Here is a 17,474-nt window from a genome sequence, read left to right as displayed (position 1 = left end):
TAAACCTACCATGTTGAAAATATTTAACACTCTTAAGTCTAATGCACCATGAATTTTATAAGAAACTAAAAATTTAAGAGATTGTGGTTCTCTACAGATAGAACTATTTTACATAAAAATTAGGAATCAAATAAACTCCTTATTCCTATGAAATTTTGATTGTGAACCGAAATGTTAACCAATAAAGTAATTATTGATTTTGTTGAAACTATGTCTAAAGCCTCAAAAGTCAACTCTTCATGCTTAAATTTGACCAATTTTCTTAACCCTTATTTTAGGTACAGTGGAGTTTTCTTGACACGTGTAGAAGCATGGAAAGTAGGGTTAAAAACATGATTGCAGATGAGTCAACTATTTTTGAGAGGGTTGAAGACCCCTATTCTAATATGTCTTTTGCTCTTGTACATTTTGAGAGACTCATTCTTGGAGCACAGACCTATTTCTGTTCAAAGTACTAGTATTTATGGCTATAAATGGTTCCATGGTATTGGATTCCACAATTCAAATTATGCTTTGTTTATTGATACTTTGAGGATGTGATTATAGATCCAAAACCAGTTAGTAACATATTTTGAATCCTTTGGTTCTCCTTGCAAGGAAACTAATTTTCCTCTGATCTTATACTTATTTTGTATTTCCTTCTTTCATTATAGACTTTGGGGGTTTTGCATTTTAGGTTTATGGAACCCGACTTGATCTTGATGAGTTCCCCACTTGTTCTTTGAATATTTTGATCCCTGCAATTTATTAATCACAATGTACCACATAAAATGGGTGTTGTTTGTATATGAAATTTTCATTGTTGTTTATAGAATTGCTACTAACAATGTAATACAGTATTACTACCCCTTAACATTGCTTGTTGTCAATCACTAATTTATTGTACATGTTACTTATCAACGCCATTCACTCAAAAGAAAATGAACCTTGTAGGGTAGATTTATTTCATGATACTTCACCAATCTCCTAGATGACTCTTCACCTTCCAAGAAAATCACGCAAGCCCTCTACAAAACCTATCAACTCCAACTTTACAAAGGCATCCCATAAGCATGACTCAATCAACTCAATCAACTTAGAAAAACTATCTTTGAGGTTACAAGCTTCATTATTAATGCCCAAAAAGAGAAATTGCAAGATAGGCCTAAAACAAACCTAAAATAGTTAGGCTTCCATATTGAATTTTTGGACTTTAATTCAAAATTCTTACAAAATACTTCCAAACCAAAATGGACTTTTAGACTCCCATTTCAAAGTACTTCAAGATTACAAAGTTTATGTTTTCAACTCTTTTCTAAGTTTCTAACCCACAAAACCCTAAGTTTAAGGGTTTTAGTCCTACTAATTAGGGCATATGCTAGTTCAAGGTTCTAGGGCATACCCAATGTCAAATATCCATTCCCATTGAACATTTCATACGCATCCTAATGTTCATCTTCAATAAATAAATGCCTTTCCTACCTCCAAAAAAATCACTAGTAATGTTATCCAGTTACTCACATCAAAATGCTTAATCTCAATAAATTGAATTGGACTTGGAGATGGTGAGTTGCATAACTATTGAGTGTAGAATCCTATAATACATTGGGCTACCTCCCTCTCTAGACAAGATCTCCATTTCTCTATGGTTCAGAGGTGAGGTAGCCATTTTGTTTAAAACCCTAGGTACAGTCTTTATTGATAAAAAAGAGCAATAAGTTTATGTAAAAGCTCTTAAAAACAACAACTATTAATAATTATTCTCAATCCATGCAAAATGAAATACAAAACTTGTACAATTCCTATTAAAAACCAAGCAAATATGACCAATGTCCAAAGAAAACAATGACTTACAGGTTGCAATAGAGAGACAGAGAGAGAAATCCTCGTGCACTTATCTCCCTGGACATGCAAAGTGGCTCGTTCCCCACCAACCCTGCCCCCAATTTAAGTAGTAGGGCATATGCACTTCTCTCCCTAGTTGATCAGTAGATATCTATCTCCAACCCCAATGACCCTTTACTTTATAGGTGTATGTGGGAAGAAACTCAACAGGTGATGATTGGATGTCTATACCCAGTAAGCGAGAGGATGTAAATGCTCAAATGGTCCACGTTTTCCAAAATGCCTAAAAGTGAGTGAAATGTAGCTCAACTTATGTTTGACACTTTTTTTTATATCTTTATGTTGATGTGTTGGTCACAATTGAGACCAACACAAAATAGAAATCATTAGTCACAGTTGTGACCAACATGGGCATACTATTAAAAAGAAAAAACAAAAGTTTCCTTTATAATGCAACCAACCATTAAGAAATTTATATTTTGGTCAAAATTTAAGGTCAAAATTTAGGGTTAAATGTATTAGTGGTTGGTTATGGCATCTCCTCTTTGAAGAGCCCACCTTCACCCAATGTGAAATGGTTCTAATGGAGAATCATAGTGCAAGCCAAGGAGGGAGTTTTTTTGTGTTTGTGTTGTGCTCATGCAATGGCAAGTGATGTTTGTGTGTAACCCATTTGGATCTTGTTTCTCTTGCTCGGTGGGTGACTTATAGAAGCCTAGGATGGGAGGTCAGCCTCCGTGGTTTCTAGTTTGTGTGTGTATGTAGGTTTTGTGAAGATGGATTGCTTGAAGACATTAGGGTTTCACCCTTGCTAAAGTTGAAATGATTCAAGTGTACAAAGAGATATTAATGTTCATTTCATCTTCAATGTGTTGTGATTTTAAGTCTCCATTTTCATTTCAATGTGATGAAAAATGAAAATTTTCAGATTATTGTATTTTGTTAAAAAGGTGTAAGGAATGAGTTAGAAGTTGTATTGTAAGAAAGATTCATTGTAATTATTTATGTTGAGTGATTGAGAGATTGTAAATAGAGACTTGTAAGAGATATTCAATTCAAGCTTTCACATTTTGTAATTTGATGTTGTAGGAAGCATCATGTAAATGGGACATTTTTCCTTATAAATCAATCAGTGGAAAATTTCATAGTTGTTAGATCCTTTTGATATAGTTATCTCAAATTTAATACATAAAATATTGCAATTGAAATTTATATGTAATATATTCAAAAAGATGAAAGGAAACTTTTTATGTTTCGATAATTCCTTGCATAGGTATGAAAAAATTCGTCATTGGGGCTTCAAATTTTAATAAATCCTTAGATAAGGTAGTAACCATAAAAAAATCATCAACTTACAAACTATAGAGTTAATTAGGAAAACCAAACCAATTCTAGGACAACACATAGTCCCAATTTGCTAAGGTGAGAGTAGGAGAAAATGAGTCCCCATACTACTTGAATTAAAAATCCAAGGGAAAAGAGTGTTATACGTGCACTTTTTTTCCTCTTTGGAAGATTTATGAGGAATGAAAATAATGCACTCTGCTATTACAGAGCAATTAAATGATAGAAAGGATATACTTAGAATCTAGTCCATGAAATATTATTAAAAGGACATTCAATTAGGAAAAACTATAATGCAAAAATTAACTAACCTATGACTTTTGCACATAAGGACTCATAAGAGTCGCGTGACTTTCAAGTCACTATCACACAAATACAAAGGAATATATATATATATATATATATATATATAGCATAGAAAATTACAAAATAACTACAAATTTGAACTAAGCAAAATAAACAAAGCAAATTAAATATACTAACTAGACCTAGCACCCACTTTTCTCTAAAAAGAATGAAGGCATGTGAAGTGGTTTTAGGAGGGAGGGTTTTTTTTTAACATAAAGTTAATCCCATCCCCTAGACGCCTCCACCTTGAGGGAAGGGGCTACAAATTCTTAAAACAAGACATCCTAAGCGCTAGGATAGAGGTGATGTATTAAGACACATCAAAAACAAATTTCAAAAAAATCAAACAAACAAAAAAATACTCCTTCCTTCCATCTTGGACGCAATGAAAGGTGTGAAGTGACCTTTGACAACTTTTGTCCTGACCTATGTCAAAGCCTCCCTTTTGGCACCCATCTTGGGGAGGATGGAAAGTTTGGGGCCCATTTGGCAATGAGAATACAACTGGAATAGGCATATGTATATTCCTGAAATTTTTAATTCTCTGTTTGGATGCACCAAATTGGAACAGGAATAGGAAAAAAATTGGAATACGTATTCCAATTTTGGCCCAAAAATGAGGATTTGGTAATCCACCTAAATAGATGGAATAGGAATACGTATTCCTATTCCAAATTTTTTAATTTTAGAAAACATAAATTTTTGAGTCCGTGTAGTTCGAATCAAATTCTGGATGAACCAAAGAAGAATAGGAATACATAACCTGATTCTCTATTCGAGAATAAGTATTCTAGAATAGGTATTCCTATTCCCATTTTTATATTCCCGCAACCAAACGGGCCCTTGAAGTCTAGCTCTATACTAAATTCTTAAAACTTGAAATTTTGCTTTTTTTAAGGTGCTAGAGTTGCATAGGGGGTTGAATCAAGTGTTGACACATGTCAGAAACTTGATTTTCTTGGTTCCCCCACCATGTCATTGAATGGGGACAAATTAAGTTGGATGCCTAGATAAAGTGGGAGATTATGTTAGGGGTTAATGTAGAAGTTAGATTATTGCATGAGACATATGTCAGTAGAAATTAGCAAGTGGGTTAATGGAATTAGATTTGTGATTTAGGTTGACTAATTTTTTTTATGGTATATTTTGTGTCCTTCTAGTTTTACATGGATTAACAATGGTATTTATGTTTAGAAAATTTTGGTAGGATAGTGTTAGTAAGATAAGATAAGATAGGTTAGTGGGGAATGTGTTTTTTTTTAATTAATTAAATGGGCAAATATTTTTTTTTAAAGGTTAGCAATGATGTACTTAAGTTATTTATTTATTTATTTATGATGATTCAAAGTTAATTAATTTGATGATTCAAAGTAAATTAATTATATGGTTTCATCCTTTTTATTTTGGGATAATGGTACTATTTAAAAATTAATAAATAAATAAAGAATTAATTAAAAATAAAATAAAATAAATAATCGATAATTATCCTTTAACCAAAATCAAATAAATAATAAATAATTAACCTTAAATTATAATCAAATAAATAAATAAAAATACCTAATTAGTAATGTATTAAATTGATCAAGGTCAAAATAGGGGTAAGACATAAGAAGTCCTTGAAGGGGATATATATATATCAACTTAAATGGGTAAGGCATGTAATTGGAGTGCGTACATATGCATGAGGTGGGCAACTCGTATTCAAAACTTTTAGGACAATTATAAATCATCTCTGTATTCGTAAAACCTAGAACCATTGCTGCTACATTAATACAAAAATTGAATTTCGCTTACATTTACGAAGTGTCATAATTAAGAGTATAGAAGGTGAAAGGGGTTATAACCAAAATATCATTATAGCTCAGTATTGCAACCATTGATAGACAACCAGGTGATTCCTCATTGAATACTTGAAAATCCAATTCTCGAATTGAACAAACTATGTTTCATCAATTGACTTTACCATGTCCACATTTGGTGGAAATATACATTGTTATCTGAACAAGTCACCGTTCAATGGAATATCCATAACTAGCACAGATCTATATATAAAATCTATAATACACTTTTCAAAAAAAAATTGTTGTGATTTTAACTCGTAAATTTAGGGCATGCCATTCTAGTATCAGAGCAATTGGTTACAACACTAGAGCCTAACCCATTACACCTAACTCATTAAAATTGAAAACTTGTGAGTAGGATGCCTATCATTACTCGTAATGATCATCAAAGGGCTAGAGGCCCTAGAGGTGCATGAGTGGAATCTGGAGGGGTAGAACATGGAATTGTTGAACCTCCACCTGTGCAACCTCAAAATCTTAATCAACTCTTTACAACCATTCAAAACCTTATCAGAGTAGTGTAGGAGAGAATGCCACCTGTAATCCCATAGCCTGAACAACAAGGAATAGGGGAGCATAGAGCAGATAATAGGGAAAGAATTAGGAGTCCCCCACCTTGAGATGCAGAGGGACAAGGTGACCAAGAAGAGGCCTCAGTTCATCATATTGATCCACCACCAGTCATAGAGCCACCAACTGTATTGAGAGCACCCAGAGACATATGGAATGAGATTATGGATTTGTTCCAACTCAAATCACCTCTTTTCATTGGAACCACATATGGTACTCAGGCAGAGGCATAGTTACAAAGCTTAGAGAGGTCTTTTGGGTTGCAACCATATGAGAGCAATCTGAAGGCCTAACTTGCTATCCACTTATTACGAGACAATGTTTCCAAGTGGTGGAAATAGGAGGAGACCATAGGTAGATTCAAAGTAGACACACTTACCTAGGAGACATTTGTAGCCAGGTTTAGAGACAAATCTTTCAAAGCATTTTAGACAAAGTCAAATTAAGGAGATCCATGACCTTCAACAGAGGGGTCTTACTGTAGCACAATATGAGAGAAATTTTTTAGAGCTCCTTCCTTATGTCGAGTACATTAAGGACGAGAAACTATATATCTACTGGTTTACCAAGGGTCTTAACTTATCACTTCAGAACTCATTATGTGTAGCTTTTTTGAGCACTTTCAGGGAGGTAGTTGAGAAAGCCTTGGTTGTGAAAGATCTCCATAACAAATAGGAATCTCAAGATTAGTCCCACAATTAGAATTATTACCATTATTCAAGACAACATAAACCCTCATGGAAGGGTAATTAGAGTCATTCAGTAGGGTCCTCTAAGGTCCCAAAAGTACAACAAAAGTCACAACAAGATAAGGAATAGAAGTCAACACAAGGGTATCAGGGCTCTAAGCCCAAGTAGTGGAAATCACAAGTGTCCTGACGAGATTGGAGGCCACAAGCTCCATATGCATAGCCAGCTAGGACTCAGGAGTCCTCCCATGGTGGGTATAGTGGATCCTACAGGACAGGTTGTTAGCAACAACAGTCTAGGCCATAGGGAGTTCAGGTTCAGACTCATGGACCATGTTATTCTTGCGATGGTATGAGACATATAGCCAAAGAATTCCCTTAGGGATTGATAGCCAATAATTAGTTGGAAGCCACTTCAGAGCCTACAATAGGATACATGGGTAGATCCCACATGGTATTTGCAGTGGTTAATAACCACCAAGATGAGCATCAGGCTACAGTCATTGAGGCTATAGGTATAATCAAGGGTATTAAAGTTTTATTTTGGTCAATTTTGGAGCATTGCGGGCTAGTGGTAGCTAGGCAGAATGATAATTGGGAAGTCAAATTGGCATCTGGGGCTAAGGTGATAGTTAATTCCTACATACATGATTGTCAAATTCAGATTGGAAACATGAGAATGACCGCAAAACTTCGAGTTACCCCCTTAGGATCGTATAATGTAGTTCTTGGTATGGATTGGCTATGCACACATAATGCTAAGATGGACTACAAATAGAATATAGTTGAGTGTCTAGATGATTGTGGTACTCCTATGGTGATCTCAAGGATGCAAAGGCCAGCGTCTCTTCGTATAATCTCTACCATGTAGCTTAAACAGTGTCTACAAAAGGGATGTCAATTGTTTGCAATATCTATTAGTAATAAGGAGGAAGAAAATGAGAGGCAACCTTCTCTAGATGACTATCTAATACTACAAGAATTTAAGAATGTGTTTCCCTTTGAGCTTTTGGGTATGCCACCACCTAGGGTAGTTTATTTCCATGTAGACCTGGTGCCAGGAGCTGAGCCCGTTTCAAGATTTCCATATAGGATGGCTGCACATGAAATCAATGAATTGAAGACCTATTTGATCAATTATAGGGTGCTCGAGTATTCTCCAAGATAGATTTGAAGTTGGGAAATCATCAATTGTGAATTGTGAAAGTGACATTCATAAGACCACTTTTCGTACACGGTATGGTCATTACGAGTACATAGCAGTAGCATTTGGTCTTATAAATGCCCTAGTCATATTCATGAGCCTTATGAATGGGGTGTTTTGTACATTTTTGGATAAGTTTTTAATAGTGTTCCTCAATGATATATTGATATATTCATGAGATGAGAAGGAACATGAAGAACACTTGCGGTAGGTATTGCAATGCTTAAGGAAAAATCAGCTATATGAAAGTTTTTCCAAGTGTGCCTTCTTCAAAAAGGAAGTACATTATTTAGGTCATGTGATATCAGGAGATGGAATGACAGTGGATCCATCCAAGATCTAGGCCATCATGGATTGGCCAGCACCGACTAATGTTTCAAAAGTTAGAAGTTTCATGGGATTAGCAGGATATTATCGGTAGTTTGTGGTAGGATTCTCCAAAGTAGCTCATCCCATCACCTCATTTTAAAAGAAAGGGAAGAGGTTTGAATGGATGGAAAAGTGTGAGAGAGCCTTCCAAGAATTTAAGAAGGCATTTACTAGCTCACCAATCCTAGCAGTGCCTGATCCTTTAGTAGATTCTGTAGTATGCATAGATGCTTCGCTGGATGGTATTGGAGCCATTCTCATGCAGAATGGCCATGTCATAGCATATGAGTCTAGGAAACTTAAGACTCACAAGCTCAATTATCCCACCCATGACTTGGAGCTTGCAGCAGTAGTTCATGCCTTGGCAAGATGGCACCACTTTCTTCTAGGACATTACTTCGAGCTTCATTCAGATCATCAAAGTTTGCAGTATATTTTCACACAGCCAAATCTAAATGCCTGACAGAGGAGATGGATGAAGTTCTTATGTGAGTATGATTTTGATGTACATTACATTAAAGGAAAGGAGAATGTAGTCATAGATGCCTTGAGTAGGAGACATCACAAGATATCTTCCATGATTACTGAGATAGATTTGAGATAGCACATATTACACCATCTTCCCAAAGATGTATTTTATACAAAAGTTTTTAAATTATTCCACTCTCAGAGACCCCTAGAGGGAAGATTTTTTGATTTTTCATTGGGTCCAGATGGATTACTATGCCATAAAGGGTGCATATATGTACCATCCTCTGGTGGCTTACGTGAGTTCATTATTTTGGAGGCTCATAAAGCACCCTATGCAACACATCCAGGTGTCAAGAAGCTTCATGCAGATTTGAGGTAGTTATATCATTGGCTAGGAATGAGAATGCAGATTGCCAACATCATAGCCAAATGCCTAGAGTGTCAGAGAGTTAAGGCAGAGCACAGACATCTAGGTGAAGTCTTGCAGCCACACGAGATACACGAGTGTTGTTAGAATCTTTTAGAATAACTAAGAGGGGGAGGGTGTGAATCAGTTATCCAAGGTCCAATGATGTCCAATGCAAATTATTCTACAAATCCTTAATGGCACATAACTAAAATATGCATGCAATTGAACATTAAACAATCATGAAAAGTAAACATGCATCACACCATAACACTAAGAATTTGATAACCCAAAAACCCTCCAGGAATAAAAAGGTAAAACTGGAGTGGGGATGAAACCCACAAAATAACTGTGCAATTGATTTCTACCACTTCTGATGGTCTACCCTGTTAAAGGCTACAACACATTGTTAAATGTGACCTTGTTAGAGGATTTCACCATACTGTTAGGAATGGGCCTAGTCAAAGGACTTAGAAACATTCACTTGGAATGTCACCCTATTAAAGGATTTACAACATGACTATTAAACCAACCTAAGTCCATAGGATTTATTCTAACTGTTACAATTTCTAGAGAGTAACAATAATGGGTTTTGATCTGATACAACTTACAACATATCTTGTAGATTACAGATCACACTTCAGTTCAATCCTTTGCTTGGCTTTAACCACTTCAGCTCTATTAGCTTGTCATCTCAAGCTTCATCACCTTGAGTCTTCTTACTCATCATACCAATGCAATCATATCTATGGTCACCTATTGAAGTAGAGTATTTTTGCTTTCTTCCACCTTAGCACCTTCTTCAGGACTTCATGCTTTCATGCTTGACCATCTACTTTGCTTCGTGACCGTATGACTCCTTAAATAGAAATCTGGAATACCTTTTTTGCTCGATTCTGCCTCTCCAATCTTTAGGGTTTCAATAGATTAGGTAGGATACAATGTATCTATCCCATATCTTGCTCTTATCTAGAAACTTCATATAGAATCCAATTGTATTCACCAAAAATGTTTTACATAGTGTTCTGTGCCACTAGCTCATCATTCTTATCTTCTATCTGATTCATAGAATTCTAGATAACTACCATGTCGGCTCAGATCTGGCGAATCTTCAATTTTCAAAATAATGCAGCAACTCAACATTATTGATTTAATGATGCTTGACATCTTCTGTGTTACTTGGCACTTGTATCTTGCTCGACACCTGTATCTTCACTCGACACCTGTTTCTTGCTCGGCATTGAAGACTGCTCGACACCTAAAGATCACTTGGCACTTGATCTTCACTCAACACTTGATCTTTACTCGACACACATAAAATTAAACTTGCTCGGCTTCAACTAAGAATCTATTCGGCACTAACTAGAACTCTTTACATCATGTGTCTTAGTGTGTCCATCCTCTATGTCTTAGAGTATGTGATCAATATACTATTTCATCAATGGCTTAGCTGATCCTTATACTTCATTACAACATCATAACTTCAACCTTTCTCTAGGTACTCTAGTTACATCTTATTGATTTCCACCTCCTTGTAAATCAACCAACTGATAGTATTTGGGTCAGTAAAGCAATTGTCATTCCTACAAGTAGCAAGTTTAACATCAATGACAAAACAATGATTGAAAACATTCTTTACCAGTTTCATTAGTCTTCATTCATGAACTTTTCAATCATTTCTAATAAGTGTAAGTGGGACACTATCTCCATGGACTTAATTGTTGGCCTTTTGATGTCTTCTCATCATCATGATGTCATCATGGTGATGGTAGAAAATTTGACCAAAGTTGCTCACTTTTCGCCCGTTCGCACTACTTCCATAGCACCCGTAGTGGCACAGGTATTCTTGCAAGATATTGTTAGGTTCCATGGCATTCCTCGTAAGATAATATCAAAGAGATACTCCTTATTTACATCATCCTTTTGGAGGGAATTGCAAACATCACTTGGTACCAATCTCAACTTTAGCACTACCTATCATCCTTAGATAGAAGGGAAAATAGAGAGAGTTAACTAGATCTTAGAGGATATGTTACAAATGTATGTGATGGACCACTAGTCCAAGTGAGAAGAGTGCCTCCATCTTATAGAATTTTCCTATAACAATGGGCATCACACTTCCATATGCATGCCACCCTATCAAGCCTTGTATGGTAGGCCTTGCAGAACACCCCTAATTTGGGATGGGATTGAAGACATGATATCTATAGGGCCATAGTTAGTCAAGGACATAGAGCAGCATGTGGTATTGATCAGACAATTCTTTAGAGAAGCCCAAGATAGGCATAAGAAGTATGTAGATACAAAGAGGGAAAATAGAGAGTACATGGTTGGTGAGAGAGTATTTCTAATAGTGTGACCACATAAGAGCCCAATCTATTTTGGAAAAGGCCCTAAGTTAGCACCTCACTTTGTGGGTCCCTTTGAGATTTTGGAGCAAATATGACTAGTTGCTTATCGTTTAGCCCTGCCACCTAGCTTGTCACACATTCATGATATATTTTATGTATCTATATTAAGGAAGTATATTTATGACAAGTCTCACATCATAGATTGGGATGATTTACAAGTGGATTCAAACAAACAGATAGCATTGGAGCCCATTTGTATTTTGGCTTGATGGACCCTCACACTTCGAGGCAGAGAGCTAGACTAGGTTAGGGTCCAATGGGATTGTTATGATGAGGTCACAACTTCATGGGAGGATGCTACTCAAATGAAGACTTGGTACCCATATCTTTTTGATGAACTCTAGGAGGAAGTTCATGCCTAAGGGGGGAGGATGTGAGGCATCACCTCAACCTATCATAGCATAGACATTTGATTTACATTTTGATATTCAAGACCTTGATATTTTGATAGCTATTTGAGACTTATATGGATAGTGGATTGTTTTACCTATTGATTTTGATACTACGGTAGTTTTTTACATTATGATATGCACTAAGAACCTAATATTGTGTATGAAATGATTGAACACATATGGATGTAGTTTTATGACATGATACTATTAGATTTTAATGCGATGCAAAAAGTTAATTTAATTATGATGATTCATGATATACAGATGAATGATTATGATATGCAGATGTTGATATTCTAATGTTTCGAACTAACTATTAAAATGACAAGGGAAGGAAATTGAATTTGAATTATTAAATTATATACATTACCTATTGATTTTGATACTACAGTAGTGTTTTACATTATGATATGCACTAAGAACCTGATATTGTGTATGAAATGATTGAACACATATGGGTGCAGTTTTATGACATGATACTATTAGATTTTAATGCGATGCAAAAAGTTAATTTAATTATGATGATTCATGATATGCAGATAAATGTTAATTTAATTTTGATGATTCATGATATGCAGATGAATGATTATGATATGCAGATGTTGATATTCTAATGTTTCGAACTAACTATTAAAATGACAAGGGAAGGACATTGAATTTGAATTATATGTATTTTATATGACCTCCTTGAACTACTGATGCTTGAGTTTAATTTGCAGGAAGTGGAACCATAGAAATTACTAGGGAAACAAGTTCCAAACCTTGTGAACATAGTTTAACCAAGGTGAATCTTTGGAAGATTCAAAAGCCTCATTGTGAAAGTATTTTTCTTTGTAAATGTAAGGTTTCTTGCTTGTGGAAATGTTTAATCATAAATATGCATTAGGATCATGTCACGGTAATGTGAATATTTTTTTTATGTGTCACTTGACACTTGTGAACTTTGTGTGTAAATTGACATGTCATTTGGGGTTTTGAACATGGTGGCAATTTACCCTAAAACTAATTACCCTGTTAATAAGTAAGTAAACCCACTTGAAAAGGGGAAGGATGGGTCTCAATCATAAGAAATTCGAATTTGGACTTGATTAAGGTTTTGAGGGGTCATTAGGTGGTCCCAAGGTGTCTTTTATGTTAAAATAAGATACCCATATGATAGTATATCATGTTAGGGACCTAATTTTTACCATGTGAGTGCCTAGATAGCCTAGGGGGGCCCTTTACCCATGCATTCTTCCATCAATTCGAACTTGGAGTTGTCACATGTGTTTTCTCCCATGTTCCCACTAAGTCAAATATAGAAAAGTTAGAGGAGACAAGTTTGTAAGAGGAAGTGGCTAGGTATCTTTGCTAAAATATTTAGTGAGAAGGCCTTATTAGAGAGTCTTGGTCAAATTAGTGGGTTGTTCACCCACTCTCTAAGTTTAGAGACAATTAGGGTTTTGAAAGGAGATTCAGGGAGCTCTACTACAACTATCATTGACTTTAGCTTGGACCAAGGCTGGTGTCTCAAAGCATGCTTCTTTTCTTCCTTTCTTTTAGTATGGCAAAATAAATTTGCAAGTGTGGAGGAATTATCAATGGAGCATACATTGTATTGTGAATCTTGCATTATGGACATTGGCATTATGTTGTGGAAATTGTGAATATTCTACGAGTTCTTGAAGATTTTCTTTTGGTTTTGTTTTCTTCTTGATTTTCTTGTTTGAATGTGAGTGTTGAATGTGTTCATGAGTGTGAAGGCTTGGGAGGGAAGAGAAGCCTTGGGTGAAGGGCTTAGTTGGGCTCAACATTGTAGTTGAGAAGATTTTACTCATGACGAGGAGTTGTTTTCTTTCATAGAGTATGGACTCCATTGAAGCCATATATCTTTATTGTTTTGGGAGATACAAGGGATTTATGTGTATGGAGGAGATGTAATGATGGCCTTGGGAGGCATATGTGATTGCAATATGATGTTTTATGTTGGTTATGGCATCTCCTCTTTGAAGAGCCCACCTTCACCCAATGTGAAATGGTTCCAATGGAGAATCATAGTGCAAGCAATGGGAGGGAGTTGTTTTGTGTTTGTGTTGTGCTCATGCAATGGCAAGTGATGTATGTGTTTAACCCATTTGGATCTTGTTTCCCCTGCTTAGTGGGTGGCATCATAAAAGCCTAGGATGGGAGGTGAGCCTCCGTGGTTCCTAGTTTGTGTGTGTATGCAGGTTTTGTGAAGATGGATTGCTTGAAGACATTAGGGTTTCACCCTTGCTAAAGTTGAAATGATTTGAGTGTACAAAGAGAGATTAATTTTCATGTCATCTTCAATGTGTTGTGATTTTATGTCTCCATTGTCATTTCAATGTGATGAAAAATGAATTTTTTTAGATTATTGTATTTTGTTAAAAAGGTTTAAGGACTGAGTTAGAAGTTGTATTGTAAGAAAGATTCATTGTAAGTCTTTATGTTGAGTGATTGAGGGATTATAAATAGTTACTTGTAAGAGATATTCAATTCAAGCTTTCATATTATGTAATTTGATGTTGTAGAAAGCATCATGTAAATGGGATATTTTTCCTTATAAATCAATCAGGGGAAAATTTCATAGTTGTTAGATCCTTTTGATATAGTTATCTCAAATTTAATACATAAAATATTGCAATTGAAATTTATATGTTATGTATTCAAAATGATGAAAGGAAACTTATTATGTTTTAATAATTTCTTTCATAGGTATGAAAAAATTCATCATTGGGGCTTCAAATTTTAATAGATCCTTAGATAAGGTAGGAACTATTAAAACAAAATCATCAACTTACAAACTATAGAGTTAATTAGGAAAAGCAAACCAATTCTAGGACAACACATAGTCCCAATTTGCCAAGGTGAGGGTAGGAGAAAATAAGTCCCCATACTACTTGACTTAAAAATCCAAGAGAAAAGAGTGTTGTAGGTGCACTTTTTTTCCTCTCTAGAAAATGTATGGGGAGTGAAAATAATCCACTCCCCTATTACAATGCAATTAAATAATAGAAAGGATACACTTAGAATCTAGTCCACAAAATATTATTAAAAGGACATTCAATTGGGAAAAACTATAATGCAACAATTAACTAACCTATGACTTTTTCACATAAGGACTCATAAAAGTCACATGACTTTCAAGTCACTATCACACAAATCCAAAGAAATATATATATATATATATATATAGTAAGCAGGAGAAAATTACAAAATAACTACAAATTTGAACTAAGCAAAATAAACAAAGCAAATTAAATATACTAACTAGACCTAGCGCCCACTTTTCTCTAAAAAGAATGGAGGTACGTGAAGTGGTTTTAGGAGGGAGGGTTGTTTTTTGACAAAGTTAATCCCATCCCCTAGACACCTCCACCTTGAGGCAAGGGGGTACAAATTCTTAAAAAAGGACATCCCAAGCACTAGGATAGAGGTGATGTATTAAGACACATAAAAAAACAAATTTCAAAAAAATAAAACAAACAAAAAAATACTCCTTCCTTCCACCTTGGATGCAATGGAAAGGGTGAAGTGGCCTTTGAAAACTTTTGTCCTAATAAGAGCCTCTCTTTTGGCGCCCATCTTGGGGAGGATGAAAAGTTTGAAGTCTAGCTCTATACTAAATGCTTACAACTTGAAAATTTGCTTTTTTTAGGTGCTAGAGGGTCATAGGGGGTTGAACCAAGTGCTGACACATCTCAAAAACTTGATTTCCTTAGTTCCCCCACCTTGTCATTGAATGGGGACAAATTAAGTTGGATGCTTAGATAAAGTGGGAGATTATGTTAAGGATTAATGTAGAAGTTAGATTATTGTATGAGACATATGTTAGTAGAAATTAGCAAGTGGGTTAATGGAATTAGATTTGTGATTTAGGTTGATTAAGTTTGTTATGGGATATTTTGTGTCCTATTTTTACATGGATTAACAATGGTATTTATTTTTAGCAAGTTTTGGTAGGATAGTGTTAGTAAGATTAGAGATAGGTTAGTGGGGAATGTGTTTTTTTGAGAAATTAATTAAATGGGCAAATATTTTTTTTTTTAAAGGTTAGCAATGATGTACTTAAGTTATTTATTTATTTATTTATGATAATTCAAAGTTAATTAATTTGATGATTCAAAGCAAATTAATTATATGTTTTCATCTTTTTCATTTTGGGATAATGGTACTATTCAAAAATAAATAAATAAATGAAGAATTAATTGAAAATAAAATCAAATAAATTATCGATAATCATCCTTAAACCAAAATCAAATAAATAAATAAAAATACCTAGTTAGTAATGTATTAAATTGATCAAGGTCGGAATAGGGGTAAGACGTAAGAAGTTATTTAAGGGGATATATATATATATATATATATATATATATATATATATATATATATAAAATTAAATGGGTAAGGCACATAATTAGAGTGTGTGCATATGCATGTGGTGGGAAACTCATATTCAAAACTTTTAGGATGATTATAAATCATCTCTACATTCATAAAACCTAGAACCATTGCTACTACATTAATACAAAAATTGAATTTCACTTACACTTGCAGAGTGTCATAATTAAGAGTATAGAAGGTGAAAGGGGTTATAACCAAAATATCGTTATAGCTCAATATTGCAACTATTGATAGAAAACTAGGTGATTCCTCATTGAATACTTGAAAATTCAATTTTGGAATGGAACAAATTCCATTTCATCAACTAGTATAGAAGGTGAAAGGGGTTATAACGAAAATATCGTTATAGCTCAGTATTGCAACCATTGATAGACAACCAGGTGATTCCTCATTGAATACTTGAAAATCCAATTTTTGAATGGAACAAATTCCATTTCATCAACTAACGTTACCATCTCCATGTTTGGTGGAAATATACATTGTTATCCGAACAAGTCACTGTTCAATGGAATGTCCATAACTAGCATAGATCTATACACAAAATCTATAATAAACTTTTTTTTTTTTATAAAGTTGTGATTTTATCTCATAAATTTAGGGCATGACATTCTGGTATTAGAGCAATTGGTTACAACACTAGAGCCTAACCCATTACACCTAACTCATTAAAACTGAAAACTTGTGTGTAGGATGCTTGTCGTTACTCGTAATGGTCGTCAGAGGGATAGAGGCCCTAGAGGTGCACAAGTGGCATTTGGAGGGGTAGAAACTAGAATTGCTGAACCTCCACCTGATCAACCTCAAACTCTTAGTCAACTCTTTACATCCATTTAGAACCTTATCGGAGTAGTGCAGGAGAGAATGTCACCTGTAATCCCACAACCCAAACAACAAGGAATAGGTGAGCATAGAGAAGATAATAGGGAAAGAATTAGAAGTCCCCCACCTAGAGATGCAGAGGGACAAGGCAACCAAATAGAGGCCTCAGTTCATTAGATTGATCCACCGCCAGTCATAGGGCCACTAGCCATAGTGAGAGCACCCAGGGACATAGGGAATGAGATTATAGATTTTTTTTTACTCAAACCACCTCTTTTCACCAAAACCATAGATGGTACTCAGGCAGAGGCATGGTTACAAAGCTTAGAGAGGTGTTTTAGGTTGTGACCATATGAGAACAATCCGAAGGCCCAACTTGCTA

This window comes from Cupressus sempervirens, chromosome 9, assembly GCF_028749045.1.
Source record: "Cupressus sempervirens isolate cs-2001-9-10 chromosome 9, ASM2874904v1, whole genome shotgun sequence".
Lineage (NCBI taxonomy): Eukaryota > Viridiplantae > Streptophyta > Pinopsida > Cupressales > Cupressaceae > Cupressus > Cupressus sempervirens.
The sequence above is the reverse complement of the archived record's forward strand: the minus strand, read 5'-3'. Positions refer to the sequence as shown.